Below are 25,658 nucleotides of genomic sequence, written 5' to 3'. Positions count from 1 at the left end.
GTGGGTATTTATACAGGATATAGAGGTGGTACTGTGCAGTGTATATATATACAGGATATAGAGGTGGTACTGTGCAGTGTATATATATATATATATATATATATATATATATATATATATATATACAGGATATACAGTAGAGGTGGTACTGTGCAGTGTGTATATATATATATACAGGATATAGAGATGGTACTGTGCAGTATATATATATACAGGATATAGAGGTGGTACTGTGCAGTGTGTATATATATATATATATATATATATATATATATATATATATATGATATAGATGTGGTACTGTGCAGTGAATATATATAAATATACAGGATATAGATGTGGTACTGTGCAGTGTATATATACAGGAGGAGGGGTACTGTGCAATGTATATATACAGGACAGGAGTGGTACTGTGTGGTGTATATATACACAGGACAGGAGGAGCCGTACTGTGCAGCGTATATATGCAGGACAGGAGGAGCGGTACTGTGTAGTGTATATACAGTGTGATGCAGCGGTAGGACCATACACAGTGAAACGGCAGTGACCCAAACAAGTTCAAGCAAAACGTTCTTTTATTGTGTTACTTCACACAGTCAATATAGTATACGGCTTCTTCATACAGTCCATTAATAATGCATGGCTATATGACGCAGTTAATACACAGGCCGAACTTTCCTCTGTCCAGTTTCCCTGGGTGACCTAACGCCGGTAACAAGTCTCTGTACTCACTCAGCGCACTGCACTCTTTATCCTCTGGAGTGCAGCCAGGTACACATAAGACAGCCCAAGACACAGGGTGTCAGTCTCTCTGGTTCCTTTAGCCTCTGTGCTGCTCCACACAGAGAGAGCTCTGCAGACAACTGCCCTGCCTGCTTCCAAGAACACACTGACACACCTCCCCCACTACTACAGGGCTTTTTAATCAGTCACTGCTTCACTATTCTAATTACAGCCACACCTGTGTCTGTAGTACGCCCTCATGGCCTCACTACACTTCCATGCACATTCTGCAGAGCACATACAGTGCCCCCTAGCTGTACCAGGGGTCACTGCCTCACATATCCTCCCCCCCTGTTCATACCTGTGGGGTTGAACATTTGTTACCCCGTAAGGGTGAAAGACAGGGCATCGGTATGCCCCCCTGACATGCCCGCTCACTACATTAAGAAACCAAAGTAGGGACCGGAACCATCGACCAGCACATGCATCCCTCCCCTTTGTGTTTCTCCTCCATATTTCATTACGGGACCACCCACCCCGATCTCCATCGCAGAAGCCAAACCCTCTTTTCTAATTAACCACAGATTTGGGCCAGTTTTGGGTAGTCTTTACTTTGTTTACTTCAGGTTCACTAACCCTACGGGTCATCCTGTCCCCTAAGTATCTGCTTTCGGGCCCCTGGTACCGCTTCCTCTGTACCCTTACCCATGCGTCAGTGACTATATCACGCTGAAACACCACGGACCGCGCTGGCAACTCTGAGCATATATCTGTACTACGCCGCACCCGAACCCGAGCCTCCCGACACTGCTGTCTAGCGAGCGCTCTATCTAATTTACCCTGACCCCCGGCCCCATCCTTGACCGGTGCCAGATGGTTCCTCGTGCACACGTCCCCAGTCGCCTCTGCGATCATACACTCTCGGCTCTTCTCATACCTGCGTCTCCGAAAGGGACCCTGGATCTGAGCTGTCCCAACGTTACCAGGCAACACCTCCAGCTCAGGGTTCAATGGGGTCCCCACAACCTCTACTGCCACAACCTCTAGGGGGAGCCTATCGGGATTACACTCTAATCCTAAATTGGCGACCCCTGTGGCAGGTATTTCAATATCTTTGGGTTCTGCACCCGGTATAACTTTGTCCATGAGAGGGTTACCCTGGTCTCCCACAGGGACCAAAACAGGGGAAAATCTCTTCCCAACACAGTCCCATAGGGAAGGGTCTTTGCCACTCCCACCACATGTCTAATGTCTCCAGATGGTGTAGAAACATTGACCTCCGCGGTCGGGTACTCCCGGATTTCCCCATGGATACCCATCACCTCCACTTTCTGTCCGATGGTGTTGTCCCCAGCAACAAGGGAACGATGGACCAGAGTCACTTTACTCCCTGTGTCCAGGAGAGCCTCTGTTCAGCACCCATTCACAAGTACCTGGCACAGCTGGGGTTTGCTATCGCGGTGCCTGTAGTGGTGGTACCGACTGGCTGAGCATACATAGAAATACGGCGACCATACCTGCAGTCCATGGGTTCAGACACCAATGGGCAGTTAGCAGCCACATGGCCAGGCCCTTGGCAGCGCCAACACCTGATCGCTGCAGCATGACTGTGCCCCGGATCCGATTTAGTTTTCCCCGGCTCCTGGGCTGGGGAAACCTTACGTGACAGCCGAAATGGAGCAGTGCCCCGTATAAAGTCCTGAGTGGCTGTATATCGATCTACCAGTCCCACCACTTCATCCAGAGTGCCTGGGTCCCCTTGTCCCACCCAACGCTGTATGGCTGCTGGCAGATCCCTCACTAGGCGGTCAACCACCACCCTCTCTACCATCTGGAACGGGGTTAATGTCTCAGGCTGAAGCCATATTTTAACCAGTTGCAGCAAGTTATGCACCTGAGATCGGACAGGGCGAGTCTCGGAAAAGGACCACTGGAACACCTGTTGGGCCCGCACATATGTATTAACCCCCAGTCTAGCAAGGATCTCACCTTTCAGCTTCCCATAGTCCAGGGCATCGTCCCGACTGAGGTCTATGAAGGCTTTCTGGGCATCTCCTGTCAGGAAATTGGACACCACCTCAGCCCACTGATTCACCGGCAAGCTCTCCCGCTCCGCAGTACGTTTAAAGATGGTGAGAAAAGCCTCCATGTCGTCCTCAGGCTCCATCTTCTTCAGCGCTGACCGGACCTTGTACCGAGCCTCAGACCGGAATGCTGTCCCTGGTGGACCTGCCTCCCGCATAGCCGCGAACTGCTGCATCAACAATTCAGTAGTCTGCTGCTGTTGCAGCTTTTGTAGCTCCAACTGTTGCCGCTGCAACTGCAGCGCCTCTTGCTGCTGCTGCTGTGAGCGGGCAAACTGCTGCAAAAGCTCCTCCATTTTATCAGCTGGCTTAAACTGTAGCTTTGCAGGCTTAATCACTGACATGCAGCAAGCTTTGGGTATGCCTTAGTTCACATGGCCCGCATTCTCCACCATATGTGATGCAGCAATAGGACCATACACAGTGAAACGGCAGTGACCCAAGCAAGTTCAAACAAAACATTCTTTTATTGTGTTACTTCACACAGTCAATATAGTATACAGCTTCTTCATCCTATATACAGGCCACTCACTGACTCCAGGACTGTAGACCCCTGTGATACTGATACCACCATGTCACCACACAGCACAGTGATATCTGTACCCTATATACAGACCACTCACTGACTCCAGGACTGTAGACCCCTGTGATACTGATACAGCCATGTCACCACACAGTACAGTGATATCTGTATCCTATATAAAGACCACTCACTGACTCCAGGACTGTAGACCCCTGTGATACTGATACCACCATGTCACCACACAGTACAGTGATATCTGTATCCTATATACCGGCCACTCACTGACTCCAGGACTGTAGACCCCTGTGATACTGATACCACCATGTCACCACACAGCACAGTGATATCTGTATCCTATATACAGACCCCTCACTGACTCCAGGACTGTAGACCCCTGTGATACTGATACCACCATGTCACCACACAGCACAGTGATATCTGTATCCTATATACCGGCCACTCACTGACTCCAGGACTGTAGACCCCTGTGATACTGATACCACCATGTCACCACACAGCACAGTGATATCTGTATCCTATATACCGGCCACTCACTGACTCCAGGACTGTAGATCCCTGTGATACTGATACCACCATGTCACCACACAGTACAGTGATATCTGTACCCTATATACCGACCACTCACTGACTCCAGGACTGTAGACCCCTGTGATACTGATACCACCATGTCACCACACAGCACAGTGATATCTGTACCCTATATACAGACCCCTCACTGACTCCAGGACTGTAGACCCCTGTGATACTGATACCACCATGTCACCACACAGTACAGTGATATCTGTATCCTATATACCGGCCACTCACTGACTCCAGGACTGTAGACCCCTGTGATACTGATACCACCATGTCACCACACAGCACAGTGATATCTGTATCCTATATACAGACCCCTCACTGACTCCAGGACTGTAGACCCCTGTGATACTGATACCACCATGTCACCACACAGCACAGTGATATCTGTATCCTATATACAGACCCCTCACTGACTCCAGGACTGTAGACCCCTGTGATACTGATACCACCATGTCACCAAACAGTACAGTGATATCTGTATCCTATATACAGACCACTCACTGACTCCAGGACTGTAGACCCCTGTGATACTGATACCACCATGTCACCACACAGCACAGTGATATCTGTACCCTATATACAGACCACTCACTGACTCCAGGACTGTAGACCCCTGTGATACTGATACCACCATGTCACCACACAGCACAGTGATATCTGTATCCTATATACAGACCACTCACTGACTCCAGGACTGTAGACCCCTGTGATACTGATACCACCATGTCACCACACAGTACAGTGATATCTGTACCCTATATACCGGCCACTCACTGACTCCAGGACTGTAGACCCCTGTGATACTGATACCACCATGTCACCACACAGCACAGTGATATCTGTATCCTATATACAGACCCCTCACTGACTCCAGGACTGTAGACCCCTGTGATACTGATACCACCATGTCACCACACAGCACAGTGATATCTGTATCCTATATACCGGCCCCTCACTGACTCCAGGACTGTAGACCCCTGTGATACTGATACCACCATGTCACCACACAGCACAGTGATATCTGTACCCTATATACCGACCCCTCACTGACTCCAGGACTGTAGACCCCTGTGATACTGATACCACCATGTCACCACACAGCACAGTGATATCTGTATCCTATATACAGACCACTCACTGACTCCAGGACTGTAGACCCCTGTGATACTGATACCACCATGTCACCACACAGCACAGTGATATCTGTATCCTATATACAGACCACTCACTGACTCCAGGACTGTAGACCCCTGTGATACTGATACCACCATGTCACCACACAGCACAGTGATATCTGTATCCTATATACAGACCACTCACTGACTCCAGGACTGTAGACCCCTGTGATACTGATACCACCATGTCACCACACAGCACAGTGATATCTGTATCCTATATACCGGCCCCTCACTGACTCCAGGACTGTAGACCCCTGTGATACTGATACCACCATGTCACCACACAGCACAGTGATATCTGTATCCTATATACAGACCCCTCACTGACTCCAGGACTGTAGACCCCTGTGATACTGATACCACCATGTCACCACACAGCACAGTGATATCTGTATCCTATATACAGACCCCTCACTGACTCCAGGACTGTAGACCCCTGTGATACTGATACCACCATGTCACCACACAGCACAGTGATATCTGTACCCTATATACAGACCACTCACTGACTCCAGGACTGTAGACCCCTGTGATACTGATACCACCATGTCACCACACAGCACAGTGATATCTGTACCCTATATACCGACCCCTCACTGACTCCAGGACTGTAGACCCCTGTGATACTGATACCACCATGTCACCACACAGCACAGTGATATCTGTACCCTATATACAGACCACTCACTGACTCCAGGACTGTAGACCCCTGTGATACTGATACCACCATGTCACCACACAGTACAGTGATATCTGTATCCTATATACAGACCCCTCACTGACTCCAGGACTGTAGACCCCTGTGATACTGATACCACCATGTCACCACACAGCACAGTGATATCTGTATCCTATATACAGACCACTCACTGACTCCAGGACTGTAGACCCCTGTGATACTGATACCACCATGTCACCACACAGTACAGTGATATCTGTACCCTATATACAGACCCCTCACTGACTCCAGGACTGTAGACCCCTGTGATACTGATACCACCATGTCACCACACAGCACAGTGATATCTGTATCCTATATACAGACCCCTCACTGACTCCAGGACTGTAGACCCCTGTGATACTGATACCACCATGTCACCACACAGCACAGTGATATCTGTACCCTATATACAGACCCCTCACTGACTCCAGGACTGTAGACCCCTGTGATACTGATACCACCATGTCACCACACAGCACAGTGATATCTGTATCCTATATACAGACCCCTCACTGACTCCAGGACTGTAGACCCCTGTGATACTGATACCACCATGTCACCACACAGCACAGTGATATCTGTACCCTATATACCTGCCCCTCACTGACTCCAGGACTGTAGACCCCTGTGATACTGATACCACCATGTCACCACACAGTACAGTGATATCTGTATCCTATATACAGACCCCTCACTGACTCCAGGACTGTAGACCCCTGTGATACTGATACCACCATGTCACCACACAGCACAGTGATATCTGTACCCTATATACAGACCCCTCACTGACTCCAGGACTGTAGACCCCTGTGATACTGATACCACCATGTCCCCACACAGTACAGTGATATCTGTACCCTATATACAGACCCCTCACTGACTCCAGGACTGTAGACCCCTGTGATACTGATACCACCATGTCACCACACAGCACAGTGATATCTGTACCCTATATACAGACCCCTCACTGACTCCAGGACTGTAGACCCCTGTGATACTGATACCACCATGTCACCACACAGTACAGTGATATCTGTACCCTATATACAGACCACTCACTGACTCCAGGACTGTAGACCCCTGTGATACTGATACCACCATGTCACCACACAGCACAGTGATATCTGTACCCTATATACAGACCCCTCACTGACTCCAGGACTGTAGACCCCTGTGATACTGATACCACCATGTCACCACACAGTACAGTGATATCTGTATCCTATATACAGACCCCTCACTGACTCCAGGACTGTAGACCCCTGTGATACTGATACCACCATGTCACCACACAGTACAGTGATATCTGTACCCTATATACAGACCCCTCACTGACTCCAGGACTGTAGACCCCTGTGATACTGATACCACCATGTCACCACACAGCACAGTGATATCTGTATCCTATATACAGACCCCTCACTGACTCCAGGACTGTAGACCCCTGTGATACTGATACCACCATGTCACCACACAGCACAGTGATATCTGTATCCTATATACCGGCCCCTCACTGACTCCAGGACTGTAGACCCCTGTGATACTGATACCACCATGTCACCACACAGTACAGTGATATCTGTATCCTATATACAGACCCCTCACTGACTCCAGGACTGTAGACCCCTGTGATACTGATACCACCATGTCACCACACAGCACAGTGATATCTGTACCCTATATACAGACCCCTCACTGACTCCAGGACTGTAGACCCCTGTGATACTGATACCACCATGTCACCACACAGCACAGTGATATCTGTATCCTATATACCGGCCCCTCACTGACTCCAGGACTGTAGACCCCTGTGATACTGATACCACCATGTCACCACACAGCACAGTGATATCTGTACCCTATATACAGACCCCTCACTGACTCCAGGACTGTAGACCCCTGTGATACTGATACCACCATGTCACCACACAGTACAGTGATATCTGTATCCTATATACAGACCCCTCACTGACTCCAGGACTGTAGACCCCTGTGATACTGATACCACCATGTCACCACACAGCACAGTGATATCTGTACCCTATATACAGACCCCTCACTGACTCCAGGACTGTAGACCCCTGTGATACTGATACCACCATGTCACCACACAGTACAGTGATATCTGTACCCTATATACAGACCCCTCACTGACTCCAGGACTGTAGACCCCTGTGATACTGATACCACCATGTCACCACACAGCACAGTGATATCTGTATCCTATATACCGGCCCCTCACTGACTCCAGGACTGTAGACCCCTGTGATACTGATACCACCATGTCACCACACAGCACAGTGATATCTGTACCCTATATACAGACCCCTCACTGACTCCAGGACTGTAGACCCCTGTGATACTGATACCACCATGTCACCACACAGTACAGTGATATCTGTATCCTATATACAGACCACTCACTGACTCCAGGACTGTAGACCCCTGTGATACTGATACCACCATGTCACCACACAGCACAGTGATATCTGTACCCTATATACAGACCCCTCACTGACTCCAGGACTGTAGACCCCTGTGATACTGATACCACCATGTCACCACACAGCACAGTGATATCTGTACCCTATATACAGACCACTCACTGACTCCAGGACTGTAGACCCCTGTGATACTGATACCACCATGTCACCACACAGTACAGTGATATCTGTATCCTATATACCGACCCGTCACTGACTCCAGGACTGTAGACCCCTGTGATACTGATACCACCATGTCACCACACAGCACAGTGATATCTGTATCCTATATACAGGCCACTCACTGACTCCAGGACTGTAGACCCCTGTGATACTGATACCACCATGTCACCACACAGCACAGTGATATCTGTATCCTATATACAGACCACTCACTGACTCCAGGACTGTAGACCCCTGTGATACTGATACCACCATGTCACCACACAGTACAGTGATATCTGTACCCTATATACAGACCCCTCACTGACTCCAGGACTGTAGACCCCTGTGATACTGATACCACCATGTCACCACACAGCACAGTGATATCTGTACCCTATATACAGACCCCTCACTGACTCCAGGACTGTAGACCCCTGTGATACTGATACCACCATGTCACCACACAGTACAGTGATATCTGTACCCTATATACAGACCCCTCACTGACTCCAGGACTGTAGACCCCTGTGATACTGATACCACCATGTCACCACACAGCACAGTGATATCTGTATCCTATATACAGACCTCTCACTGACTCCAGGACTGTAGACCCCTGTGATACTGATACCACCATGTCACCACACAGTACAGTGATATCTGTATCCTATATACAGACCCCTCACTGACTCCAGGACTGTAGACCCCTGTGATACTGATACCACCATGTCACCACACAGCACAGTGATATCTGTATCCTATATACAGGCCCCTCACTGACTCCAGGACTGTAGACCCCTGTGATACTGATACCACCATGTCACCACACAGTACAGTGATATCTGTACCCTATATACAGACCCCTCACTGACTCCAGGACTGTAGACCCCTGTGATACTGATACCGCCATGTCACCACACAGTACAGTGATATCTGTACCCTATATACCGGCCCCTCACTGACTCCAGGACTGTAGACCCCTGTGATACTGATACCACCATGTCACCACACAGCACAGTGATATCTGTACCCTATATACCGGCCCCTCACTGACTCCAGGACTGTAGACCCCTGTGATACTGATACCACCATGTCACCACACAGCACAGTGATATCTGTATCCTATATACAGACCACTCACTGACTCCAGGACTGTAGACCCCTGTGATACTGATACCACCATGTCACCACACAGCACAGTGATATCTGTGTCCTATATACAGACCACTCACTGACTCCAGGACTGTAGACCCCTGTGATACTGATACCACCATGTCACCACACAGCACAGTGATATCTGTATCCTATATACCGGCCCCTCACTGACTCCAGGACTGTAGACCCCTGTGATACTGATACCACCATGTCACCACACAGCACAGTGATATCTGTATCCTATATACAGACCCCTCACTGACTCCAGGACTGTAGACCCCTGTGATACTGATACCACCATGTCACCACACAGCACAGTGATATCTGTATCCTATATACAGACCCCTCACTGACTCCAGGACTGTAGACCCCTGTGATACTGATACCACCATGTCCCCACACAGCACAGTGATATCTGTACCCTATATACAGACCATTCACTGACTCCAGGACTGTAGACCCCTGTGATACTGATACCACCATGTCACCACACAGCACAGTGATATCTGTACCCTATATACAGACCACTCACTGACCCCAGGACTGTAGACCCCAGTGATACTGATACCACCATGTCACCACACAGCACAGTGATATCTGTACCCTATATACAGACCCCTCACTGACTCCAGGACTGTAGACCCCTGTGATACTGATACCACCATGTCACCACACAGTACAGTGATATCTGTACCCTATATACAGACCCCTCACTGACTCCAGGACTGTAGACCCCTGTGATACTGATACCACCATGTCACCACACAGTACAGTGATATCTGTATCCTATATACAGACCCCTCACTGACTCCAGGACTGTAGACCCCTGTGATACTGATACCACCATGTCACCACACAGCACAGTGATATCTGTATCCTATATACAGACCCCTCACTGACTCCAGGACTGTAGACCCCTGTGATACTGATACCACCATGTCACCACACAGTACAGTGATATCTGTACCCTATATACAGACCCCTCACTGACTCCAGGACTGTAGACCCCTGTGATACTGATACCACCATGTCACCACACAGTACAGTGATATCTGTACCCTATATACCGGCCCCTCACTGACTCCAGGACTGTAGACCCCTGTGATACTGATACCACCATGTCACCACACAGCACAGTGATATCTGTACCCTATATACAGACCCCTCACTGACTCCAGGACTGTAGACCCCTGTGATACTGATACCACCATGTCACCACACAGCACAGTGATATCTGTATCCTATATACAGACCACTCACTGACTCCAGGACTGTAGACCCCTGTGATACTGATACCACCATGTCACCACACAGCACAGTGATATCTGTACCCTATATACAGACCCCTCACTGACTCCAGGACTGTAGACCCCTGTGATACTGATACCACCATGTCACCACACAGCACAGTGATATCTGTATCCTATATACAGACCCCTCACTGACTCCAGGACTGTAGACCCCTGTGATACTGATACCACCATGTCACCACACAGCACAGTGATATCTGTATCCTATACACCGGCCCCTCACTGACTCCAGGACTGTAGACCCCTGTGATACTGATACCACCATGTCACCACACAGTACAGTGATATCTGTATCCTATATACAGACCCCTCACTGACTCCAGGACTGTAGACCCCTGTGATACTGATACCACCATGTCACCACACAGTACAGTGATATCTGTATCCTATATACAGACCCCTCACTGACTCCAGGACTGTAGACCCCTGTGATACTGATACCACCATGTCACCACACAGCACAGTGATATCTGTATCCTATATACAGACCACTCACTGACTCCAGGACTGTAGACCCCTGTGATACTGATACCACCATGTCACCACACAGCACAGTGATATCTGTACCCTATATACAGACCACTCACTGACTCCAGGACTGTAGACCCCTGTGATACTGATACCACCATGTCACCACACAGCACAGTGATATCTGTATCCTATATACCGGCCCCTCACTGACTCCAGGACTGTAGACCCCTGTGATACTGATACCACCATGTCACCACACAGCACAGTGATATCTGTACCCTATATACCGGCCACTCACTGACTCCAGGACTGTAGACCCCTGTGATACTGATACCACCATGTCACCACACAGCACAGTGATATCTGTACCCTATATACAGACCACTCACTGACTCCAGGACTGTAGACCCCTGTGATACTGATACCACCATGTCACCACACAGCACAGTGATATCTGTACCCTATATACCGACCCCTCACTGACTCCAGGACTGTAGACCCCTGTGATACTGATACCACCATGTCACCACACAGCACAGTGATATCTGTACCCTATATACAGACCCCTCACTGACTCCAGGACTATAGACCCCTGTGATACTGATACCACCATGTCACCACACAGCACAGTGATATCTGTACCCTATATACAGACCACTCACTGACTCCAGGACTGTAGACCCCTGTGATACTGATACCACCATGTCACCACACAGTACAGTGATATCTGTATCCTATATACAGACCACTCACTGACTCCAGGACTGTAGACCCCTGTGATACTGATACCACCATGTCACCACACAGCACAGTGATATCTGTATCCTATATACCGGCCTCTCACTGACTCCAGGACTGTAGACCCCTGTGATACTGATACCACCATGTCACCACACAGCACAGTGATATCTGTACCCTATATACCGGCCCCTCACTGACTCCAGGACTGTAGACCCCTGTGATACTGATACCACCATGTCACCACACAGCACAGTGATATCTGTATCCTATATACAGACCCCTCACTGACTCCAGGACTGTAGACCCCTGTGATACTGATACCACCATGTCACCACACAGCACAGTGATATCTGTACCCTATATACAGACCCCTCACTGACTCCAGGACTGTAGACCCCTGTGATACTGATACCACCATGTCCCCACACAGCACAGTGATATCTGTATCCTATATACAGACCCCTCACTGACTCCAGGACTGTAGACCCCTGTGATACTGATACCACCATGTCACCACACAGCACAGTGATATCTGTACCCTATATACAGGCCCCTCACTGACTCCAGGACTGTAGACCCCTGTGATACTGATACCACCATGTCACCACACAGCACAGTGATATCTGTACCCTATATACAGACCACTCACTGACTCCAGGACTGTAGACCCCTGTGATACTGATACCATCATGTCACCACACAGCACAGTGATATCTGTATCCTATATACAGACCACTCACTGACTCCAGGACTGTAGACCCCTGTGATACTGATACCACCATGTCACCACACAGTACAGTGATATCTGTATCCTATATACCGGCCCCTCACTGACTCCAGGACTGTAGACCCCTGTGATACTGATACCACCATGTCACCACACAGCACAGTGATATCTGTACCCTATATACAGACCCCTCACTGACTCCAGGACTGTAGACCCCTGTGATACTGATACCACCATGTCACCACACAGTACAGTGATATCTGTATCCTATATACAGACCCACTCACTGACTCCAGGACTGTAGACCCCTGTGATACTGATACCACCATGTCACCACACAGCACAGTGATATCTGTATCCTATATACAGACCCCTCACTGACTCCAGGACTGTAGACCCCTGTGATACTGATACCACCATGTCACCACACAGTACAGTGATATCTGTACCCTATATACAGACCCCTCACTGACTCCAGGACTGTAGACCCCTGTGATACTGATACCACCATGTCATCACACAGTACAGTGATATCTGTACCCTATATACAGACCCCTCACTGACTCCAGGACTGTAGACCCCTGTGATACTGATACCACCATGTCACCACACAGCACAGTGATATCTGTATCCTATATACAGACCCCTCACTGACTCCAGGACTGTAGACCCCTGTGATACTGATACCACCATGTCACCACACAGCACAGTGATATCTGTACCCTATATACAGACCCCTCACTGACTCCAGGACTGTAGACCCCTGTGATACTGATACCACCATGTCACCACACAGCACAGTGATATCTGTATCCTATATACAGACCACTCACTGACTCCAGGACTGTAGACCCCTGTGATACTGATACCATCATGTCACCACACAGTACAGTGATATCTGTACCCTATATACAGACCCCTCACTGACTCCAGGACTGTAGACCCCTGTGATACTGATACCACCATGTCATCACACAGTACAGTGATATCTGTACCCTATATACAGACCCCTCACTGACTCCAGGACTGTAGACCCCTGTGATACTGATACCACCATGTCACCACACAGCACAGTGATATCTGTATCCTATATACAGACCCCTCACTGACTCCAGGACTGTAGACCCCTGTGATACTGATACCACCATGTCACCACACAGCACAGTGATATCTGTACCCTATATACAGACCCCTCACTGACTCCAGGACTGTAGACCCCTGTGATACTGATACCACCATGTCACCACACAGCACAGTGATATCTGTATCCTATATACAGACCACTCACTGACTCCAGGACTGTAGACCCCTGTGATACTGATACCATCATGTCACCACACAGTACAGTGATATCTGTACCCTATATACAGACCCCTCACTGACTCCAGGACTGTAGACCCCTGTGATACTGATACCACCATGTCACCACACAGTACAGTGATATCTGTATCCTATATACAGACCCCTCACTGACTCCAGGACTGTAGACCCCTGTGATACTGATACCACCATGTCACCACACAGCACAGTGATATCTGTATCCTATATACAGACCCCTCACTGACTCCAGGACTGTAGACCCCTGTGATACTGATACCACCATGTCACCACACAGTACAGTGATATCTGTACCCTATATACCGGCCCCTCACTGACTCCAGGACTGTAGACCCCTGTGATACTGATACCACCATGTCACCACACAGCACAGTGATATCTGTATCCTATATACAGACCACTCACTGACTCCAGGACTGTAGACCCCTGTGATACTGATACCACCATGTCACCACACAGCACAGTGATATCTGTACCCTATATACAGACCCCTCACTGACTCCAGGACTGTAGACCCCTGTGATACTGATACCACCATGTCACCACACAGCACAGTGATATCTGTACCCTATATACAGGCCCCTCACTGACTCCAGGACTGTAGACCCCTGTGATACTGATACCACCATGTCACCACACAGCACAGTGATATCTGTACCCTATATACAGACCCCTCACTGACTCCAGGACTGTAGACCCCTGTGATACTGATACCACCATGTCCCCACACAGCACAGTGATATCTGTATCCTATATACAGACCCCTCACTGACTCCAGGACTGCAGACCCCTGTGATACTGATACCACCATGTCACCACACAGCACAGTGATATCTGTATCCTATATACAGACCCCTCACTGACTCCAGGACTGTAGACCCCTGTGATACTGATACCACCATGTCACCACACAGCACAGTGATATCTGTACCCTATATACAGACCACTCACTGACTCCAGGACTGTAGACCCCTGTGATACTGATACCACCATGTCCCCACACAGCACAGTGATATCTGTACCCTATATACCGGCCCCTCACTGACTCCAGGACTGTAGACCCCTGTGATACTGACACCACCATGTCCCCACACAGCACAGTGATATCTGTATCCTATATACAGACCCCTCACTGACTCCAGGACTGTAGACCCCTGTGATACTGATACCACCATGTCACCACACAGCACAGTGATATCTGTACCCTATATACCGGCCCCTCACTGACTCCAGGACTGTAGACCCCTGTGATACTGATACCACCATGTCACCACACAGCACAGTGATATCTGTATCCTATATACAGACCCCTCACTGACTCCAGGACTGTAGACCCCTGTGATACTGATACCACCATGTCACCACACAGCACAGTGATATCTGTACCCTATATACAGGCCACTCACTGACTCCAGGACTGTAGACCCCTGTGATACTGATACCACCATGTCACCACACAGCACAGTGATATCTGTACCCTATATACAGACCCCTCACTGACTCCAGGACTGTAGACCCCTGTGATACTGATACCACCATGTCACCACACAGCACAGTGATATCTGTACCCTATATACAGGCCACTCACTGACTCCAGGACTGTAGACCCCTGTGATACTGATACCACCATGTCACCACACAGCACAGTGATATCTGTATCCTATACACCGGCCCCTCACTGACTCCAGGACTGTAGACCCCTGTGATACTGATACCACCATGTCACCACACAGCACAGTGATATCTGTATCCTATATACCGGCCCCTCACTGACTCCAGGACTGTAGACCCCTGTGATACTGATACCACCATGTCACCACACAGCACAGTGATATCTGTATCCTATATACAGACCCCTCACTGACTCCAGGACTGTAGACCCCTGTGATACTGATACCACCATGTCACCACACAGCACAGTGATATCTGTATCCTATATACAGACCCCTCACTGACTCCAGGACTGTAGACCCCTGTGATACTGATACCACCATGTCACCACACAGCACAGTGATATTTGTATCCTATATACAGACCACTCACTGACTCCAGGACTGTAGACCCCTGTGATACTGATACCACCATGTCCCCACACAGCACAGTGATATCTGTATCCTATATACCGGCCCCTCACTGACTCCAGGACTGTAGACCCCTGTGATACTGATACCACCTTGTCACCACACAGCACAGTGATATCTGTACCCTATATACAGACCACTCACTGACTCCAGGACTGTAGACCCCTGTGATACTGATACCACCATGTCCCCACACAGCACAGTGATATCTGTATCCTATATACCGGCCCCTCACTGACTCCAGGACTGTAGACCCCTGTGATACTGATACCACCTTGTCACCACACAGCACAGTGATATCTGTATCCTATATACCGGCCACTCACTGACTCCAGGACTGTAGACCCCTGTGATACTGATACCACCATGTCCCCACACAGCACAGTGATATCTGTACCCTATATACCGGCCCCTCACTGACTCCAGGACTGTAGACCCCTGTGATACTGACACCACCATGTCCCCACACAGCACAGTGATATCTGTATCCTATATACCGGCCCCTCACTGACTCCAGGACTGTAGACCCCTGTGATACTGATACCACCATGTCACCACACAGCACAGTGATATCTGTACCCTATATACCGGCCCCTCACTGACTCCAGGACTGTAGACCCCTGTGATACTGATACCACCATGTCACCACACAGCACAGTGATATCTGTACCCTATATACCGGCCCCTCACTGACCCCAGGACTGTAGACCCCTGTGATACTGATACCACCATGTCACCACACAGCACAGTGATATCTGTACCCTATATACAGACCCCTCACTGACTCCAGGACTGTAGACCCCTGTGATACTGATACCACCATGTCACCACACAGCACAGTGATATCTGTATCCTATATACCGGCCTCTCACTGACTCCAGGACTGTAGACCCCTGTGATACTGATACCACCATGTCACCACACAGCACAGTGATATCTGTACCCTATATACCGGCCCCTCACTGACTCCAGGACTGTAGACCCCTGTGATACTGATACCACCATGTCACCACACAGCACAGTGATATCTGTACCCTATATACCGGCCCCTCACTGACTCCAGGACTGTAGACCCCTGTGATACTGATACCACCATGTCACCACACAGCACAGTGATATCTGTACCCTATATACAGACCACTCACTGACTCCAGGACTGTAGACCCCTGTGATACTGATACCACCATGTCACCACACAGCACAGTGATATCTGTACCCTATATACCGGCCACTCACTGACTCCAGGACTGTAGACCCCTGTGATACTGATACCACCATGTCACCACACAGCACAGTGATATCTGTATCCTATATACAGACCCCTCACTGACTCCAGGACTGTAGACCCCTGTGATACTGATACCACCATGTCACCACACAGCACAGTGATATCTGTACCCTATATACCGGCCACTCACTGACTCCAGGACTGTAGACCCCTGTGATACTGATACCACCATGTCACCACACAGCACAGTGATATCTGTACCCTATATACCGGCCCCTCACTGACTCCAGGACTGTAGACCCCTGTGATACTGATACCACCATGTCACCACACAGCACAGTGATATCTGTACCCTATATACAGACCACTCACTGACTCCAGGACTGTAGACCCCTGTGATACTGATACCACCATGTCACCACACAGCACAGTGATATCTGTACCCTATATACCGGCCCCTCACTGACTCCAGGACTGTAGACCCCTGTGATACTGATACCACCATGTCACCACACAGCACAGTGATATCTGTACCCTATATACCGGCCCCTCACTGACTCCAGGACTGTAGACCCCTGTGATACTGACACCACCATGTCCCCACACAGCACAGTGATATCTGTATCCTATATACAGACCCCTCACTGACTCCAGGACTGTAGACCCCTGTGATACTGATACCACCATGTCACCACACAGCACAGTGATATCTGTACCCTATATACCGGCCACTCACTGACTCCAGGACTGTAGACCCCTGTGATACTGATACCACCATGTCACCACACAGCACAGTGATATCTGTACCCTATATACCGGCCCCTCACTGACTCCAGGACTGTAGACCCCTGTGATACTGATACCACCATGTCACCACACAGCACAGTGATATCTGTATCCTATATACAGACCCCTCACTGACTCCAGGACTGTAGACCCCTGTGATACTGATACCACCATGTCACCACACAGCACAGTGATATCTGTACCCTATATACAGGCCACTCACTGACTCCAGGACTGTAGACCCCTGTGATACTGATACCACCATGTCACCACACAGCACAGTGATATCTGTACCCTATATACAGACCACTCACTGACTCCAGGACTGTAGACCCCTGTGATACTGATACCACCATGTCACCACACAGCACAGTGATATCTGTACCCTATATACAGACCACTCACTGACTCCAGGACTGTAGACCCCTGTGATACTGATACCACCATGTCACCACACAGTACAGTGATATCTGTATCCTATATACAGACCCCTCACTGACTCCAGGACTGTAGACCCCTGTGATACTGATACCACCATGTCACCACACAGCACAGTGATATCTGTATCCTATATACAGACCACTCACTGACTCCAGGACTGTAGACCCCTGTGATACTGATACCACCATGTCACCACACAGCACAGTGATATCTGTATCCTATATACAGACCCCTCACTGACTCCAGGACTGTAGACCCCTGTGATACTGATACCACCATGTCACCACACAGCACAGTGATATCTGTACCCTATATACAGACCCCTCACTGACTCCAGGACTGTAGACCCCTGTGATACTGATACCACCATGTCACCACACAGCACAGTGATATCTGTACCCTATATACCGGCCACTCACTGACTCCAGGACTGTAGACCCCTGTGATACTGATACCACCATGTCACCACACAGCACAGTGATATCTGTATCCTATATACAGACCCCTCACTGACTCCAGGACTGTAGACCCCTGTGATACTGATACCACCATGTCACCACACAGCACAGTGATATCTGTACCCTATATACAGGCCACTCACTGACTCCAGGACTGTAGACCCCTGTGATACTGATACCACCATGTCACCACACAGTACAGTGATATCTGTATCCTATATACAGACCCCTCACTGACTCCAGGACTGTAGACCTCTGTGATACTGATACCACCATGTCACCACACAGCACAGTGATATCTGTATCCTATATACCGGCCCCTCACTGACTCCAGGACTGTAGACCCCTGTGATACTGATACCACCATGTCACCACACAGCACAGTGATATCTGTACCCTACATATCGGCCCCTCACTGACTCCAGGACTGTAGACCCCTGTGATACTGATACCACCATGTCACCACACAGCACAGTGATATCTGTATCCTATATACAGACCCCTCACTGACTCCAGGACTGTAGACCCCTGTGATACTGATACCACCATGTCACCACACAGCACAGTGATATCTGTACCCTATATACAGACCACTCACTGACTCCAGGACTGTAGACCCCTGTGATACTGATACCACCATGTCACCACACAGCACAGTGATATCTGTACCCTATATACAGACCACTCACTGACTCCAGGACTGTAGACCCCTGTGATACTGATACCACCATGTCACCACACAGCACAGTGATATCTGTACCCTATATACCGGCCCCTCACTGACTCCAGGACTGTAGACCCCTGTGATACTGATACCACCATGTCACCACACAGCACAGTGATATCTGTACCCTATATACAGACCACTCACTGACTCCAGGACTGTAGACCCCTGTGATACTGATACCACCATGTCACCACACAGTACAGTGATATCTGTATCCTATATACAGACCACTCACTGACTCCAGGACTGTAGACCCCTGTGATACTGATACCACCATGTCACCACACAGCACAGTGATATCTGTATCCTATATACAGACCCCTCACTGACTCCAGGACTGTAGACCCCTGTGATACTGATACCACCATGTCACCACACAGCACAGTGATATCTGTATCCTATATACCGGCCTCTCACTGACTCCAGGACTGTAGACCCCTGTGATACTGATACCACCATGTCACCACACAGCACAGTGATATCTGTACCCTATATACAGACCCCTCACTGACTCCAGGACTGTAGACCCCTGTGATACTGATACCACCATGTCACCACACAGCACAGTGATATCTGTACCCTATATACAGACCCCTCACTGACTCCAGGACTGTAGACCCCTGTGATACTGATACCACCATGTCACCACACAGCACAGTGATATCTGTATCCTATATACCGGCCCCTCACTGACTCCAGGACTGTAGACCCCTGTGATACTGATACCACCATGTCACCACACAGCACAGTGATATCTGTATCCTATATACCGGCCCCTCACTGACTCCAGGACTGTAGACCCCTGTGATACTGATACCACCATGTCACCACACAGTACAGTGATATCTGTACCCTATATACCGGCCCCTCACTGACTCCAGGACTGTAGACCCCTGTGATACTGATACCACCATGTCACCACACAGCACAGTGATATCTGTACCCTATATACAGACCCCTCACTGACTCCAGGACTGTAGACCCCTGTGATACTGATACCACCATGTCACCACACAGTACAGTGATATCTGTATCCTATATACAGACCACTCACTGACTCCAGGACTGTAGACCCCTGTGATACTGATACCACCATGTCACCACACAGCACAGTGATATCTGTATCCTATATACAGACCCCTCACTGACTCCAGGACTGTAGACCCCTGTGATACTGATACCACCATGTCACCACACAGCACAGTGATATCTGTATCCTATATACAGACCCCTCACTGACTCCAGGACTGTAGACCCCTGTGATACTGATACCACCATGTCACCACACAGCACAGTGATATCTGTATCCTATATACAGACCCCTCACTGACTCCAGGACTGTAGACCCCTGTGATACTGATACCACCATGTCACCACACAGCACAGTGATATCTGTACCCTATATACAGACCACTCACTGACTCCAGGACTGTAGACCCCTGTGATACTGATACCACCATGTCACCACACAGTACAGTGATATCTGTATCCTATATACAGACCACTCACTGACTCCAGGACTGTAGACCCCTGTGATACTGATACCACCATGTCACCACACAGCACAGTGATATCTGTATCCTATATACCGGCCCCTCACTGACTCCAGGACTGTAGACCCCTGTGATACTGATACCACCATGTCACCACACAGCACAGTGATATCTGTACCCTATATACAGACCCCTCACTGACTCCAGGACTGTAGACCCCTGTGATACTGATACCACCATGTCACCACACAGTACAGTGATATCTGTATCCTATATACAGACCACTCACTGACTCCAGGACTGTAGACCCCTGTGATACTGATACCACCATGTCACCACACAGCACAGTGATATCTGTATCCTATATACAGACCCCTCACTGACTCCAGGACTGTAGACCCCTGTGATACTGATACCACCATGTCACCACACAGCACAGTGATATCTGTACCCTATATACAGACCCCTCACTGACTCCAGGACTGTAGACCCCTGTGATACTGATACCACCATGTCACCACACAGCACAGTGATATCTGTACCCTATATACAGACCACTCACTGACTCCAGGACTGTAGACCCCTGTGATACTGATACCACCATGTCACCACACAGTACAGTGATATCTGTATCCTATATACCGACCCCTCACTGACTCCAGGACTGTAGACCCCTGTGATACTGATACCACCATGTCACCACACAGCACAGTGATATCTGTATCCTATATACAGACCCCTCACTGACTCCAGGACTGTAGACCCCTGTGATACTGATACCACCATGTCACCACACAGCACAGTGATATCTGTACCCTATATACAGACCCCTCACTGACTCCAGGACTGTAGACCCCTGTGATACTGATACCACCATGTCACCACACAGTACAGTGATATCTGTACCCTATATACAGACCCCTCACTGACTCCAGGACTGTAGACCCCTGTGATACTGATACCACCATGTCACCACACAGCACAGTGATATCTGTATCCTATATACAGACCTCTCACTGACTCCAGGACTGTAGACCCCTGTGATACTGATACCACCATGTCACCACACAGTACAGTGATATCTGTATCCTATATACAGACCCCTCACTGACTCCAGGACTGTAGACCCCTGTGATACTGATACCACCATGTCACCACACAGCACAGTGATATCTGTATCCTATATACAGGCCCCTCACTGACTCCAGGATTGTAGACCCCTGTGATACTGATACCACCATGTCACCACACAGTACAGTGATATCTGTACCCTATATACAGACCCCTCACTGACTCCAGGACTGTAGACCCCTGTGATACTGATACCACCATGTCACCACACAGCACAGTGATATCTGTGTCCTATATACAGACCACTCACTGACTCCAGGACTGTAGACCCCTGTGATACTGATACCACCATGTCACCACACAGCACAGTGATATCTGTATCCTATATACCGGCCCCTCACTGACTCCAGGACTGTAGACCCCTGTGATACTGATACCACCATGTCACCACACAGCACAGTGATATCTGTACCCTATATACCGGCCCCTCACTGACTCCAGGACTGTAGACCCCTGTGATACTGATACCACCATGTCACCACACAGCACAGTGATATCTGTATCCTATATACAGACCCCTCACTGACTCCAGGACTGTAGACCCCTGTGATACTGATACCACCATGTCCCCACACAGCACAGTGATATCTGTACCCTATATACAGACCATTCACTGACTCCAGGACTGTAGACCCCTGTGATACTGATACCACCATGTCACCACACAGCACAGTGATATCTGTACCCTATATACAGACCACTCACTGACCCCAGGACTGTAGACCCCAGTGATACTGATACCACCATGTCACCACACAGCACAGTGATATCTGTACCCTATATACAGACCCCTCACTGACTCCAGGACTGTAGACCCCTGTGATACTGATACCACCATGTCACCACACAGTACAGTGATATCTGTACCCTATATACAGACCCCTCACTGACTCCAGGACTGTAGACCCCTGTGATACTGATACCACCATGTCACCACACAGTACAGTGATATCTGTACCCTATATACCGGCCCCTCACTGACTCCAGGACTGTAGACCCCTGTGATACTGATACCACCATGTCACCACACAGCACAGTGATATCTGTACCCTATATACAGACCCCTCACTGACTCCAGGACTGTAGACCCCTGTGATACTGATACCACCATGTCACCACACAGCACAGTGATATCTGTATCCTATATACAGACCACTCACTGACTCCAGGACTGTAGACCCCTGTGATACTGATACCACCATGTCACCACACAGCACAGTGATATCTGTACCCTATATACAGACCCCTCACTGACTCCAGGACTGTAGACCCCTGTGATACTGATACCACCATGTCACCACACAGCACAGTGATATCTGTATCCTATATACAGACCCCTCACTGACTCCAGGACTGTAGACCCCTGTGATACTGATACCACCATGTCACCACACAGCACAGTGATATCTGTATCCTATACACCGGCCCCTCACTGACTCCAGGACTGTAGACCCCTGTGATACTGATACCACCATGTCACCACACAGTACAGTGATATCTGTATCCTATATACAGACCCCTCACTGACTCCAGGACTGTAGACCCCTGTGATACTGATACCACCATGTCACCACACAGTACAGTGATATCTGTATCCTATATACAGACCCCTCACTGACTCCAGGACTGTAGACCCCTGTGATACTGATACCACCATGTCACCACACAGCACAGTGATATCTGTACCCTATATACAGACCACTCACTGACTCCAGGACTGTAGACCCCTGTGATACTGATACCACCATGTCACCACACAGCACAGTGATATCTGTATCCTATATACCGGCCCCTCACTGACTCCAGGACTGTAGACCCCTGTGATACTGATACCACCATGTCACCACACAGCACAGTGATATCTGTACCCTATATACCGGCCACTCACTGACTCCAGGACTGTAGACCCCTGTGATACTGATACCACCATGTCACCACACAGCACAGTGATATCTGTACCCTATATACAGACCACTCACTGACTCCAGGACTGTAGACCCCTGTGATACTGATACCACCATGTCACCACACAGCACAGTGATATCTGTATCCTATATACAGACCACTCACTGACTCCAGGACTGTAGACCCCTGTGATACTGATACCACCATGTCACCACACAGCACAGTGATATCTGTGTCCTATATACAGACCACTCACTGACTCCAGGACTGTAGACCCCTGTGATACTGATACCACCATGTCACCACACAGTACAGTGATATCTGTACCCTATATACAGACCACTCACTGACTCCAGGACTGTAGACCCCTGTGATACTGATACCACCATGTCACCACACAGCACAGTGATATCTGTATCCTATATACCGACCCCTCACTGACTCCAGGACTGTAGACCCCTGTGATACTGATACCACCATGTCACCACACAGCACAGTGATATCTGTACCCTATATACCGACCCCTCACTGACTCCAGGACTGTAGACCCCTGTGATACTGATACCACCATGTCACCACACAGTACAGTGATATCTGTACCCTATATACAGACCCCTCACTGACTCCAGGACTGTAGACCCCTGTGATACTGATACCACCATGTCACCACACAGCACAGTGATATCTGTATCCTATATACAGACCCCTCACTGACTCCAGGACTGTAGACCCCTGTGATACTGATACCACCATGTCACCACACAGCACAGTGATATCTGTACCCTATATACAGACCACTCACTGACTCCAGGACTGTAGACCCCTGTGATACTGATACCACCATGTCACCACACAGCACAGTGATATCTGTATCCTATATACAGACCACTCACTGACTCCAGGACTGTAGACCCCTGTGATACTGATACCACCATGTCACCACACAGCACAGTGATATCTGTATCCTATATACCGGCCTCTCACTGACTCCAGGACTGTAGACCCCTGTGATACTGATACCACCATGTCACCACACAGCACAGTGATATCTGTACCCTATATACCGGCCCCTCACTGACTCCAGGACTGTAGACCCCTGTGATACTGATACCACCATGTCACCACACAGCACAGTGATATCTGTATCCTATATACAGACCCCTCACTGACTCCAGGACTGTAGACCCCT

Source organism: Ranitomeya variabilis, chromosome 8, assembly GCF_051348905.1.
Source record: "Ranitomeya variabilis isolate aRanVar5 chromosome 8, aRanVar5.hap1, whole genome shotgun sequence".
In the NCBI taxonomy this organism is placed as follows: domain Eukaryota; kingdom Metazoa; phylum Chordata; class Amphibia; order Anura; family Dendrobatidae; genus Ranitomeya; species Ranitomeya variabilis.
Note: the sequence above shows the minus strand (reverse complement) of the source record.